This window comes from Anser anser, assembly GCF_964211835.1.
Source record: "Anser anser genome assembly, chromosome: 2".
Classification (NCBI taxonomy): domain Eukaryota; kingdom Metazoa; phylum Chordata; class Aves; order Anseriformes; family Anatidae; genus Anser; species Anser anser.
Window position 1 is genome coordinate 63,966,386 of NC_139721.1, and position 10,864 is coordinate 63,977,249.

Below are 10,864 nucleotides of genomic sequence, written 5' to 3' on the forward strand. Positions count from 1 at the left end.
CTCACCCATAAACAAATCAGCGGTTTAGCTCTCTCTATTTTTTTTTTTTTTTTTTTTTACTGGCAGGAAATGGTCTTCTCTGACCTGGAAAACTCAGCAAGTTTCTGAACAGATATATCCACATTTCTGGGTTGATTTTTTTTCATTTGTTCTTCAAGAGAAGTCTGTAAAAGTATTTTGGTCAAAGATATTGGCCCGTACCCAAATAAGAAAAAAAAAAGAAAGGAAAAAAAAAAGCATTGTAGCAGAAAATGTATTCTGGGGCTGTGTAAAATCACCTTTAGATAGTTTCATATTGACCCATTTTCTCTTTCTCAACAAACACAGATTGTCTTTCAAAACAGCGAAGAAACCTTGTGTGAGTATGCCTGTCTTGTAATGTTTTTCCATGCACAGTGATCATGTATGCAGTTGACCTAGAGAAAGCAAAAGATGAATTCTATATGATAGAGGACATCCTGTTTGTATACTCTGTAAAAATGTGTTGCAATATTCCAAAATTGGCAGCTGCCCCTTTTGACAGACAGACTAAAGAGAAGACAGAGTATAGGCATAGCCACAGAAGCAATATATTTGTTCAAGTCATGTACCAAGAACTACCTTTGCTGTTCAATCAGATTCAACTCTTTTTAAACAATATGACAGAATTTTTGCCTCATGTTAATGTAAACAGGCAGTGTTCCAGATATCTCCACTGAGAATATCATTTTAAAACTAGGCAAACAAACAAACAAAAAAGCCTCTTGAATAGTTTCAATTTTCTAGAATTTGCCAAGGCTGCTTACTGCTAGGCAACTCTCCCTACAGCACTATTTTCTTGGACAGAGAGCCCAAGTTCCCTGGTTTCTTCAAGCCTTCTGCCTTGTAAGCATTATGCCCATAGAACAAGCAACAATACACAATTATTTGAAACATCAGAACTAAACAAAACAGTTCACATGTTGAGTATCAGGTGTCAACTTCCAATAGTAAATCATTTGCAATTAACCCTTACAGCAGAAAAATCAGAGGAAAATTGTATTTTAAAACTTGCAATGACTGGAATTTTCTTTAATTCATTCAGTTTGGTATGGGGGCTTCACATAATTTCAGAAGAGTTAAGAGAGCCACTGTACTATGAAGAGGAATGATTTCTAAAAAAAAGTAACTTCTCCATCAGATTCTTTTCCCCATGCCATCTTATAGGCATATCCAATGATTTTTCCGCTTAAATGTGTTTTTGATTTCCCAGCACAACTTGGAGTATTAGAAGTCAGAATAGACTGAAATGTGTTACGTTTTCCTTATGCACTTTCAACAATGTTACTTTTAAGATTTGAGTCAATAACATTCATGATAGCCCATTAGTGGACATGAACCTATTCTGAGTTCTCTTTTGCCGGGTACATACAGGAACACTTCAATGTATGAGAAAAATTAATAGATTGTCCTCACTTACACTGCCTTTATTAGTAGGCTTTTGTGGTATTTGCCATTATAGGACTCAGGTTCTGAAAGAAGGATTTGAGCCAGCATGTAACATGCAACCCTAGTCTACATTCACCTATTCCCTTACATATGAGGTTCAATGAGAAACGGGGATTCAGAAAGCAAAACAAGGAGTGAGAAATGAAGTCAAAAGTGCAAGAGATACATTTCATGCTGATGACAAGAGTGCCTTGTGGTTGTTCTCACCTTTGTATAAGCCACTGGGGAGCTGTGGTAAGTCACTGGGAAAGCCCACAATATCAATTTCACCAATTCTCTCCATTGCAAGTATATCTATTAGAACTGCTGTCCTCATAATGTAATTTAACCCTAAACTGATATGAACAGAGCTGCATACTTACTAATATATATATTTTTTTTCCCTGTAGAATAATTGTTTTAAAATATTTGCTTTTCCTGCAGTTCTTTCACTATTGGCCGTTCAATGTGATGTAAACCTGTCCACCAGCATTTGTGCAGTGTTTGAGTCTTAGTGTCCAGTAGAGTGGAAGTTAGGAAGCACACAATACAGAAAAAAAGATACATGCCAGAGCATGCTCCTGAAGGTTCCCTTTTTGATACTCATACCCACATTTCTCCAATCTCAGGCAGATGCATTCTCACCAGGCCAATCCCACTGCATAAACTACTGCTTCCTTGCAAGGATATTTTGCCTTCAGAGCTGGCTGTCAAGAAGCACTGCTGGGAGCGTCGATGCGGCTGTCAGGAGGTGGCACCATGGAGATACAATTGACAGCGCTGTCCCCAGGGCGGCCGTGCTCTTCTTTGTGATTGGCTCCAAAGCAAACTCTGAGTTATCGGTTATCTTTCCAGTAAGAGCATAAAACGCTAATTCTGGTTGCTGGTTGGATATCTGATAGAAATAGCTACGTCACTCGCAACAAAACAAATGGAAGAAAAAGATGCCGTCACTACCTTCCACTACCAGGTGACCAAGGTGAATGACATTGTGCTCCATCTTGTTCAGAACAGAAATTGTAGATATTCCTACTTTAATTACCATTAAAAAAAAAAAAAAGGCATACAGAAAGTAGAAACCAGGTTGGGTGTGAGTAAGATCAAGCATAATAAATATGTTAAGCACATTTAAATAAAATTAGAAAAGCCTATGTGAGATACCCAGTGAACAATATGAGTACCATCATGTTATACTTTCTGTAATTATATCAGAGCTAAGGAAGTGATCAGAAGAGCTTTGGTACAGTTATTAAAGGACAATTAATGGTATTAACAAATGAGACTGAGATTGTTTAACTTTTTATTTTTTTCTTCACTCTCCACTTAAAAGGTCAATTGCAAGCCAATGAGTAGCATGCCAGATCCAAAGACTAAAACAGGTTACTAGAGCAGGTTACAAGAATATATTCTGTTGTTTTCAGATCAGCTGTGCAAATAAAAAAAAAGATTCACATAGAAATACTCTGGGTCAGACATTTGTTACAAGGAGATTTGTAATTATTTCTGAGAACTCACAGAAGAGAGGGAGGTGCCAGAAGATTTTAAAAATACAAACTCGTGTTTTAATTCATGAATGGGAGGAGTAGGTTGGGGGAAATCACAGAGTTATCTTTTCCTCTATTTTCAGAACAAAAGTCATGTAAAAAAGAAAACGGACAATATTTTAGTAGCTATTAATAATTTAGAAGGGAAAATGACAAGTTGTCCTACGAAGAGATTTGCAGTAACATTTCTTGGACTTCTTAGTATTCAACATTGTTAGTGTAGACCTGGAAGATGGTCTGGAGAGCCTGCAAACTTAACAAGCACATAACAGCTGGAAATGACTGCTAGAATGCAGAAGAATGGGCTTAGAATACAAATAATCCTGACAAAACGGAAGAATATCTTTAAAGAAAAAAAAAAGCATAAACATAGGTGCAGTTCAGTAAGAACAACTGCAAATATTTACACTTAGATAGGAAAGAGGAAGTGCACAAACAAACATGTAGGGAGAATAACTGGCTAAGCAGCAGTTTTGCAGAAGTGGATCTAGGTAATACAGATCACAAGCTGAATTATGTGACAACAATGTAATGCTGTCATGAAAATGGCAAATTGTAAAAAGATAACTATAAGGAAAAATGGAAAACATTGAGCTTGCTGACAGAAGTGAGATATTTGATACAACAGTAGAAAAAATAGCAATGGGGGTCTTTCAGTTGGGAGTGTATAAATATTTAAAAAATATATAAAAAAATAAATAGCAAATGAAAATAAGCCAAAGAAACCAAAGTGGAATAAATATATAATATCAATTGTTTTCTTAAGGAAATTTAACCTATTGCAATTTCACTCATGCTGTATATCAGAGGTTAATATCTGAGTAAAGTTAGCTAAATTGGCTTTTTTTTATTATTATTGAATTATAATCACTTGAGCAATTATAAAAACAGGTGTTGCTGATTGAAATCAATTATTCCTTCACCTGATCACTATACAGCTGATAAGAACTCCAGATTGCTACACAAGTACTCTCTCACTTGTGCTGAAGCCTTCTTGAAAGGCATTTATTAAGCCAAGATGCTCTGGAAAGAAACTCCACTGAAGGACAAGGACAAAGATTAAAATCTTCTAAGAAAGAGCATGCAGGCTGTGGTGTCTGCAGATCTTGATTTGATCATTAAGTAGCCTTGATACTTAGTTGACTGTTGAACAGAAGTGTTTTCCATATGTCTACGGGAATTTTCTCAGGCTTCTAGACCTATCATTTCATCTTATACCTTGCAGTCTATGAAGTTTGCAAGAGTACAATGCAGTAATATATTTAGTGGCTCAGCAAAGCACAAGTTGAAGTAATAAATAGCATGTATGTAGCTTAGCAGTAGGATAACTGGAAAAACACCAGGAGGTTCAGAGGCAGCAGAAATATTTTCCACGAGTGGCTCAAAAATAAGCTTGGCTGCAAAACCAGTGGATATAGCTGCTGCTCTAAATGGAGTACTGATATTTTGCAGGAAGTAGTAAGCATTATCTGAAATATTCTGATTGGGTCAATACAATTCTGTATAGATGATAATACGGAAAAAGCCTACTCTAAGATAGTTTATCTGCCATTTAACAGATATTCATTCTGATTTCCCTTTCTCCGTAACTTTCCTTGAACAATTTTTTCTGGTCTGGAGTAAATTAAGTCGGACTTCTTTTCTTAGTAAGCTGGCTACACATTAAGGTCCATTAGTGCCCTTTAAAATTTTAATGTGGATTTCAGTCATTCTTCTCATTGATCATCCATTACAGAGCTTTGCATATTTGTGTCACTGTTGTAAGTGACATTACACCTTATGTTTGGCATCATCACACAGCAGGCTATGTATTCTGAGTAAACGTTTTATATATTCCCATGAAAGTTTCTTTAGTAATGTGTAATAATGCAATCCAGTGCCTTTGATCACTCAAACATGTATAGCAGCCAGCAGTTTGAAGTAGTAAGATTCTTCAGCCTCTAAAATGTAAGTCTATATTTCACTCTGGAGAAGCTTGCATATGTAATGATTTCCTTCTTCCTATTTGATACAATTATTTTGTAGGTGGAACACCAATTGCTTCAAATGCTAGCTGTCCCAGCCTTATCAAGAAATATGGAATTTAAAAGAAGCTATCTACAAGTTTTTAGAGGAAGACAAATGTCGAATTGTAACATTGGTGCTTTTACTCCACTGCTGCATTCTGCTTTTGCTTACTTTTGCTTGAGTAGTATGAGAACTGACGTAAGTTTGCTTCAAGTACAGATGTCATAGAGACTATGCTAAGTTAGACCTTAGCATGCAGTCTGAACACAGTTCGTCCATCCAGCTGCTTTGCCTTTTGAGTAAGGCAACACCGACAGAAAGCTTTCTCAACTCGTTACTGTACATTCTTATCTCAGTGGATGATCTCTGTAGTGCAAACATTAATGCTCTTGGTAAAAGCCAAAATATCAGATGCCAGAAATAAAAGAATAAAATAGCCTTTATAGAAGAATATTTTCTATGTTGGGAAGAATTGCTTTCGGGGACATAATTCATGAAGTGGTTCCTAGTGGTTTTCTGGACTTCATCTAACCCCGTCTACACAAATAGGCTCCGGGTGGTTGTAGACAGTTGGACACAGGTTAGAGCAGCATCCTAGAGAATCTTTTTCAAGTTCCCAAATCAGCAGTGGAATCATTGGTGGTAAGTATCACTAGACTTTTAGACAATAAATGTCCCAAAAGCAAAACTGGCTGATCTTGCAGAGAGAAACAGAAAACTTTCAGGGAGTGAGAATGAAGTAAATGTTGACTGATAGCAGGAAAAAAAAATTGATAGCATTTCATGAGAACTTTACTTGAAAAACTGCAATGAAAACTATTTAAGAAATTCCAAAGAAGCGCTTTTATAGGCTTTGAATTCAACAAATAAAAATCGTGATTTACATAGGTCTTTTTTAAGTAGCAGTAACATGGACAAGGATATAAACAAATCATTCAAAACATGCACAGTTTAGAATGGTCTCCATAAGTGGTTAAGTACCATAATTGAAAAGTGAAGTCATTATGTCAGATATCTCACAGAGGTTAGGATTTTTTTTTCAAAGACACCAGCTGACTTTTACAGATCATTTCTGGAAATAAATGTTGGTATGTATACTGTACCTGCACTCTTTTTGATAGTAAATGTTTGAGTTGCTCTGTGTACATGAATGAAATGTATGTATTTCTCTGTGGTACCTCAGTTTATAGGTGTTATCAAATAATGTTTCCAGGCTAAATTTCTTTTACTGAATTTGTAAGAAGTATTTTCATAAAGATTCTTTAATATTTGTGTGCCATTAATGAATACTTCACCCAGTGATCTGTTTAGTGAAAACAAAACAACACAAATTTGGATAACATTTTCACTGAAATATTTTAATTATTCAATAATTTCCACCATGAATCTGAAGGTTGAAAAACCAAGCCTGTGTTATTTCTGTCTTCTTAGAAAAACCCAACCTAACATTTTAGAAAGGAAGAATGTGGTATTTTTAATACTGAACTGGTTAAAAATGTGAAAAATTTCATAACAAAAAATGTCTTGAGCCTATAGAGAAATGCAGTGCTTTCCACACCTCAGTCTTTGAACCCCCAGCTTTCTATGAGTCTTTTCAAGTGGCCGGCTCAAACCTACTTTGCTGGTTGGTATTTATTGCTATAATTTGTCAACAGTCACCTCTGACTTGGCAAACCATAGTTTCAGGGGTATTCTGAGGACACCAAGCACTACCTGATGATGTGCTAGTGTGGGGGTCCCAAGAGATGGCATACATCACCACGGTTCCACCTTGTTGGCTTGATTTTGATGTGATAATTTACTCCCTCCTTCATCAGTTTCTCATGCATAGAAAAGAGGCGTTACTGATTTCGTAGGTTGTACCTCTAAGAAAATTAGCTTATTTTCATAACTCTTCCCGTCTAAGCTTGAACTGCAGTCTCCCTAGACAGAAATATTCTCTGTATATAAAGATTTGTACATACTTATGCAATTTAATAAAACATTTCTTTTTTACTGACAGGTGATATCATGCAAAGAGGTAGTAAGTACAATGTCTATCCAAATTTTTTCTCCTTTAAGCAGCTTCATCCGTAAATGAGCCATGTGAGTTTGGTTATTACTAGAGTAACAAAGGTCTGATCACCATCAGAAATACTAGAAAAACTTATTAAATGCCCACAAAAGCTGGATTACATTTCTTGCTCTTCCACCATAGGAGGAAGTGTCCCACGTCCTCAAGAGTATGTTAGGTAATCATAGAATCACAGAATGGCTTGGGTTGGAAGGGACCCTAAAGACCACCCAGTTCCAACCACCTGCCATGGGCAGGGACACCTCCCACCAGACCAGGTTGCTGAAAGTCCCATCCAACCTGGCCTTGGGCACCTCCAGGGATGGGGCAGCCACAGCTTCTCTGGGCAGCCTGTGCCAGTGCCTCACCACCATCACAGTGAAGAATTTACTCCTAACCTCTAATCTAAATCTCCCGTCTTTTAGTTTAAAACCATTCCCCCTTGTCCTATCATTATCTGCCTGAGCAACAGGTTGGTCTCCATCTTTTTTATAAGCCCCCTTTAAGTATTGAAAGGCTGCAATGAGGTGTCCCCAGAGCCTTTTCTTTTTCAGGCTGAACATCCCCAGCTCTCTCAGCCTTTCTTCACAGGAAAGGTGCCCCAGCCCTCTGATCATCTTTGTGGCCCTGCTCTGGACCCGCTCTAACAGCCCCACACCCTTCTTGTGCTGGGGGCCTGGACGCAGCACTCCAGGTGGGGCCTCACAAGGGCAGAGCAGAGGGGGACAATCACCTCCCTCCACCTGCTGGCCACTCCCCTGGCGATGCAGCCCAGGACGCAGTTGGCCTTCTGGGCTGTAAGCACGCACTGCTGGCTCATGCCGAGCTTTTAATCCACCAGAACCCTGAAGTCCTTCTCTGCAGGGCTGTCCTCAATGAGTTCTTCTCCCAGTCTGTGCTCCTGTCTGGGATTGCCCTGGCCCAGGTGCAGCACCTTGCACTTGGACTTGTTGAACCTCATGAGGTTCATGTGGGCCCTCTTATATAACTTGTCCAGGTCCCTTTGGATGGCATCTCTTCCTTCTGCTGTATCAACCGCACCGCTCAGCTTGGTGTCTTCTGCAAACTTGCTGAGGGTGCACTCAATCTCACTGTCTGTGTCATTGATAAAGATATTAAAGAGTACCGGACCCAGGACAGACCCCTGAGGGACACCACTTGTCACCAGCCTCCACCTGGACACAGAGTTGTTGACCACAACAATCAGAGTGTGGCCTTCAAGCCAATTCCTTACCACTGAATGGTCCACGCATCAAATCCATATGTCTCCAATATGGAGATCATGGCAGCGGGGTTGGAACTTTTAAGGTCCCTTCCAACCCAAACCATTCTATAATTCTAATCACATTCCTCAATCTACCAGCTGTGCTGTTACTAACAGAGCCCAGGTTGCTTTTAGCTGTCTTTGCTGCCAGGGCACACTGCTGGGTCATGTTCATGCTGATGAACCCCAGCACGCCCAGGACATTTTCAGCCGAGCCATCTCCCACCCCGTCAGTCCCCAGCCGTTTTGTGTTGCGTATGGACAATAAAAATGGCAACCATCACCTGTGTGGTGCGGGACCCAATCTTACAAGCACGCATTCATGCTGATTGTGACCTCTGAAGGAAAACTCTCCACATCCCATGAGTGGCATATAAAGTGTAACCAATGTCAGAGGTTCCAAAACATTCACTGTTGATACTGTTCTCTGCAGCTCCTTCAATCAGACAATGGAAGAAGAGCAGGGTTATTGGGGCTGTTGGACTGCAGATGCAGGAAAAAGACATTTCCAGGCTACATATATTGTTTTTCAACTCTATTTTACGACCAGACTACTTCAATACAATTCCAAACTTAGCTGTCACTATCAGAATTAATTATGATGAAGCAATTTGAAACACAGAAAGATTTAAAATTTGATCAACAATTACATTGAATTTTCTGTTAAGAGACCTTCTGTAAGAAAAAAGTCCCATGGGATTTTTTTGTTTTTCCAAAATATTTTAAATTTAGCTTTCAGTTCTGTATTTTCTAGAACAGAAAGTTTTCAGCTCTTTGTCTTTAAGAATGTTTGAATTACAAATGTATTTCATTTGCAGCTTTATATAGTATATAATATATATATTAGTAATAAATATTACAATTACAAACACAAAATTTAAATCCTTTCTCAAGATTCAGTTACATTCAAACTCACCTCTTTCTTCAAAGAAACCAACCTCTTGATTGATGATGGAAAGTATCAACATCCAAAAGCTGTACTGAACATGTTGTCATTCTGAATTTATAGCTTGTTATTAGCTGCACTTTTTCCTTCACAGCTTTATCAACACAGTACAATACACACCAGGATGATTTATGATTGCCGAGGGCTAATTAAAAGACAGTGATATTACAAGTAGACTAGTTTATGTCAGACTATATTATATTATCTTTTTCCTGTCAATATATTCTTTCTCCAACACATAGAATTAAGACAATAGTAGTTAGATACACTCCTACTTGTTAGAAATCAATTTACATTTTGCTTATTTCTCAGCAAAGAAATTCTTAGTAAAAAGCCCATCATTTGCAAAATAGCAAGCAATGCATTACATTTACTGCACAGGGACAAAAGCTGCAGAACTATTTATTCTGCTCATCTGAGTCATATTATAACTAAGTAAGTATGATAGGGTTGGGCCCTAATTTATTTTTAAGTGATGAACAATATATTAGGGACTTCCTTAGCTATTCTTTAGTCATTAACACTAATACGTGTCGAATTCTCAGTGCTTAGCAGAAACCAACAATTCCCCATAGCATTACTTCTGCATCTTTGGAGATTGGCCAGCACAGATTCTAATGAAATAAGCCAACCATGCAACAGGGGATTTAGGAAGTACTGCTATGCTGCCTACAATGACATTTTATTACTGATTAAATAATCTCTGAGTCTGACTGTTCTGCAGTATTTTGCAACCTTCCACTAGCTAGATACAAATCCTTTATGAAAATAAGAATAATGTGATTCTCAGAGAGTCTGATCATTTGAAAATGAAGTCAAGTCATTCAAAAACAAGCAGATTAGCTAGCTCGTTGCAAATTGTATTAAGGCTGTATTCAAGCTGTATATGGAGAGTGTCTTTGAAAACAGATAAATACATTTGGGCATATGCATTTTGAAAATCAGTTTATTCACTCAGTAATACAAACAACGTTTCACACTCATGCTTCATAGACTCTGCTGATGTTTTTAAAAGTTTCTAAGTGGAGATTTAGGCTAGGGTCCTGGCTCTTTGAAAATCTATTCCTCCCTACAAGCCTCACCTCTATTATGTCTCTGAACCCCTATGGCAATAACAGCATTTTGTCTCTTTGTCCAATATTTTACACTGTCTCGATGGCCAGATCAAGTAGCGCCCCTCCTTAGAATGGAAGGATGCTACAGTTGGAGCCTTTTCTGTAAAACAACCCAGAGTGTGGCACTGTGCTGCAGAGCCTGCCCTGCAGAGCTTCTCTTTCTGATGGGATGGACCCCACTGTCATAGTGGATCAGGGTTAGCAATCTCTGTTATTTACGTAGCTTAATTTACTTTAATTTATGCATATACTTTTTTTATGGGTTTGGTTATAGGGCAATTTACCTGGGCTGGATTTTTCTTGAAGTGCATGTCTTATAGTACCTAAGACAAGTACCAAAAGCTACTGCATAGGCCTTCTTTCAAAAAAACACAGTTCCGTATATCAATAGTAAGAACTGGAGGAAAATGTAAGATCTCAGCATCACCAAATAAATTAACCAGTTGAGCCAAATTTATCCAATCAGCTTAAAAATCAGTCCTGCCGTTG